The sequence below is a fragment of the Crotalus tigris genome, unplaced genomic scaffold (genome assembly GCF_016545835.1).
Source record: "Crotalus tigris isolate CLP2741 ecotype Arizona unplaced genomic scaffold, ASM1654583v1 scf7180000020351.1464749751:1500972, whole genome shotgun sequence".
NCBI classification, from domain to species: Eukaryota; Metazoa; Chordata; class Lepidosauria; order Squamata; family Viperidae; genus Crotalus; species Crotalus tigris.
Genome location: NW_024097980.1, coordinates 459,066 through 463,721, shown reverse-complemented (window position 1 = coordinate 463,721; position 4,656 = coordinate 459,066).

Below are 4,656 nucleotides of genomic sequence, written 5' to 3'. Positions count from 1 at the left end.
TCAAACTTACTAAAAGCAAAGTTCAATAATGTGTTGGTTAGGTTATTTTTTTAGATTCTGTTTCCAGAGAGTATCTTTGTAGGATATGAATGTAATAATAGTTTGTAAGTAGAAACAAAGATTTAACTATTTATATCGAAGCGGTTGAAATTGTTTGTAAATTCCAGCAATACAGAGTTTAAGGAATGTTGGTTTTCTATGCAGAGTTGAAAGTGCACAGTGTCTTCCATTATAGGATTTTAAAGGTTAAAAGTGACCGATTTTGGTCACTTTATTAGAAGTATGTGCGCAAACGGGTACAATATTTTTTGTCTGAATTGCAAAACGAGTCGAGGTTTTAAATCCATGCGGAGGGTCCATGGATTTTAAATTCTAAGGTTCAGACCAATTTTTAAATGGTTCAAATGCTTTCCATCAATTGTTCCACAGATTACATGGCAGCAAAACTAGAACATTTTTTTTAAAAAAAAAATAGAAAACAAGCTAGTTTTATTGTTAATAAGTCTATGCTGAATTCATATTCCATCTTCAAGGGCACAAACAGCTTGAATGGAGCTACATGTTCTTCCTTTTTGTTTTACCAGCAAAGAAAAGTGTCACATGTTTTTATTAAATAATAGATATGCAGTAGATGTCTGATGCAATCTGTATTTTTCAAAAATATCTAATTTTTCTATGGTGTATGCAGTAGGTTCAGCTCTACTGTTCCCACCTATATCAGAAGGAATGGTTTAGTACAGGGGTCTTCAAACTTGGCCCTTTTATGACTTGTGGACTTCAACTCCCAGAATTCCTCAGCCAGGCACGCGTGCCTGGCTGAGGAATTCTGGAAGTTGAAGTCCACAAGTCATAAAAGGGCCAAGTTTGAAGACCACTGCTCTAAGGACTTCAACTCCCGGAATTCCTCGGCCAGCGTGACTGACTGAGGAATTCTGGGAGTTGAAGTCCACAGGTCTTAAAAGAAGTTGTCAAGATTGGACAGCCAAGGTTTAGTAGTGTATTAGACTGGATGAACCTTGCAATAAATATCCAAAGGATTGTGTGAGTTTTACCTGGCAGTTCATCCTGAGCTCAACATTTCAGCCAGCTTCAAACCGTTGTGTGTTTAGCAATGTCCTTCACGCAGAGGTTGCCACATGCCCATCCGAAGAACCGAGATGATCTAAGATTCAGAACATAGGGAATGTAAAGTACGGAACCTTCTTCTGGAAATCAGGCCAAAATATTAAAATTCTGAGTGATCAAGTGCTCTAGGCGTTTGGTTTTATAAACAACGCAAGCTAGCTGTTCAAAACTGTTTTTCCGAGTTACGTTTGTGAGATTTGTGCCTGAAAGGAACTGTTGTGTTCCATGAAACCACACTCTTGCTTAATTAAAACGTTAATTCCTTGTCTTCCTGCTCCATCAAATTGTTAAGAAGGGCGTATTAAAATGAAAGCAGTTGGTTCAATGCCACATTTTTTTCCCCTCAAAATTGTTAATACGTCCGTGATAGCTATTATTCTGCTAATGCCCATTTTAAATGTTTTATTTGCTAATAGTTGTTGCAGTGGTGCTATTTATTTGTGCGCATTCTGCACTGTTTTGTTAATAAGCTGTCGTTGTTTCGAAAGTTCAGACTTTATTTCAGTAAGAAGATCATCTAAATGTTTTTTTAAGATCATACAGACGAACATTGAAATGGCTGGAGTGAGTATGTTTGTTAATGCCTTCCTGTCCGAAGGAATTTTTGACTTGGATGTACCTTTTATTTGCAAAAAAAATAAACCTCATTATTTTGTTTTACTTAATGTTGTTTGTCAGATTCATTTGCTGAGAAATGTTTTTGCATATGCAACCAGACACAAAACATTAACAGAATAACAAGAGTTGGAAGGGATCTTGGAGGTCTTCTAGTCCAACCCCCTGCTCAGGCAGGAAACCCTATAGTACCATTTCAGACAAATGGTTGTCCAATCTCTTCCTAAAAACCTCCAGTGATGAAGCACCTACAACTTCTGGAGACAATTCTTGGAACAAATGTAGAATTATATATTATAAATTGGAAGTGTCTTGGCGACGTTTCGACAAAGTCCCATTCGTCATCTTCAGGCTGGTGTTTTCGGCTTCGTGCTTCTAGGAGCTCCTAGAAGCACGAAGCCGAAAACACCAGCCTGAAGATGACAAATGGGACTTCGTTGTCTAGAGGAATTTTGGGGCTCATCCTGGGTCAGTCACTTCCGGACTTCAGGATGGTGCTGTGAATAAAATGGCAGTGCTTTCATTTGTACTACCTAGAACTCTCTAAGGCCCTGTTTCTCAACTTCGGCCAACTTTAAGAGAGGTGACTTCAACTCCCAGAATTCCCCAGCCAGCTATGCTACCTGTGTGAGCTATGCTGGCGCAGTGGTTGGAATGCAGTATTGCAGGTGAAATCTGCCCACCGCCAGGAGTTCTAACGGGGCCTCAGGGTTGACTCAGCCTTCCGTCCTTTCAAGGTCGCTAAAATGAGAACCCAGATAGGTGGGGGCCATCATCACTATGTAAACCACTTAGGGCTGAAAAGCACGGTGAAGTGGTATATACAGTTAACTCTTAAGTGCTATTGCCCTTCCTTCCTTTCTTCCTTCCTTCCTTCCCTCCCTCCCTCCCTCCTTTCTTCCTGCCTCCTTCCTTTTCTCCTTCCTTTCCTTCATTCCTTCGTTCCTCCTTTCTTCCTGCATCCTCTCTCCTTCCTCTCCTTCCTTCTTCTTTTCTTTCTTTCTTCCTTCCTTCCCTCCCTCCCTTCTTTCTTCCTGCCTCCTTCCTTCTCTTCCTCCCTCCCTTCTTCCTGCCTCCTTCCTTTTCTTCCTTTTCTTCATTCCTTTGTTCCTCCCTCCTCTCTTCTTCCTCTCCTTCCTTCTTTTCTTCCTTCTTCCCTCCCTCCTTTCTTCCTGCCTCCTTCCTTCTCTTCCTTCCTTCCTTCCTTCCTCCCTCCCTCCCTCCCTCCCTCCCTCCCTCCCTCCCTGCTAATGCCTTATTGCAGGCTAATTCCACTACCTGCCAATTCTTCGATTCTGACCAGCTCAGAGTTGACTCAGCCTTCTGTCCTTCCATGGTCGGTAAAATGAGGACCCAGATTGTTGGGGGGGGGCAATATATGCTGACTCTGTAAACTGCTTAGAGAGGGCTGTAAAGCAGGGAAGTGGTGTGTAAGTCTAAGGGCTATTGCTAGTGCTATTTCAGGCCTCCACACCTGGCATCTAGCCCCGAAACCTAAAAACACGAGAGAAACACCTGGGCTGCCTTACTAGCAATAAAAGATAAAAATGGGAAAATTAAAATCATTTTCAACAAAGCTGCCTACTTGCTGTGTCCTGGAGAGACTTTAAGACTGGATTCAGCCATTCCTTTCCTTCTTGGGAGATAGGCAAAACTGGTTGGAAAAGCCCAACCTTTGTTTCAAAAGAAGAACCGGCAAAACACACACACACACACACACACACACACACACACACACACACACACACACGAGCATTTTATGTATTTTGCGTTTCAAAAGACGAAGAGGGGAGATGCGATGAGGCGCAGGACTGGAGTGGCTGGGCAACGTTAGGCCTGGAAACCTGGAAATGGGTTGTGATGGGTCTCGATTGATTTGAAATGGGATTTTTAAAATAATGGGATGAATGCTTCCCTCACCGGGAAAACGGTTTATGGTTTGACTTTTGGGGAAAAAAGTGGTAAGATGGAACACGAGAGGAAGCCAAAGATTAGAATTAAAAGAGAACAACTCCCCTTTGAAATGTTAATATAGTATAAGGCAGGGGTCTTTAAACTTGGCCCTTGGATGACTTATGGACTTCAACTCCCAGAATTCCTCAGCCAGGCACGCTGGCTGAGGAATTCTGGGAGTTGAAGTCCACAAGTCATCCAAGGGCCAAGTTTAAAGACCCCCCCCCCTGGTATAAGGGGTCCCTGACTTACCACAGTTCATTTAGTGACCGTTCGAAGTTACAACGGCGTTGAAAAAAGTGACTCACGACCGCTTTTCACACTTGCAGCATCTCTGGGGTCTGGTGATTTATATTCGGATGCTTGACCACCGACTCACCTGTATGACTGTCATAGTGTCCTGGTGTCACATGATCCCCTTTTTTGCAACCTGACTAGCAAAATCCATGGGAGAAGCCAGATTCTCTTAACAACTGGGTTACTAATTTAACCACTGCAGCGATTCACTTAACAACTGTGCCAAGAAAGGTCCAAAAACCTTAGTTTAGGTGTGCGTCATGTATGTGTTTCACTTTGAGAGCTGGCCACTAAATTTCATTTTTGATGTGTGCCGTTGTGCCCACAGTAAAAAAAACGACAATAAAGCTTATCTTGTCTTGCCTTGTCTTATCTATACATATGTTGTTGATAGTATGTTTAGGTGTGCGTCATGTATGTGTTTCACTTTGAGAGCGGGCCACTAAACTTCATTTTTGATGTGTGCCGTTGTGCCCACAGTATAAAAATATCATTAAGGATTATCTTATCTCATCTTATCTTAATTTAGGAGTGCAAAAAATCCCGAGCGCCACCAGGGGGCGCTAAAGACCCAGGCCGGCTCTAGGTCTCTCCGCTGCCGCCCAGCGTCCACCTTGAGCATTGCAGCCGGTGCTTTAATCCAAAAAAATAAAAAAGCGCCTCTCT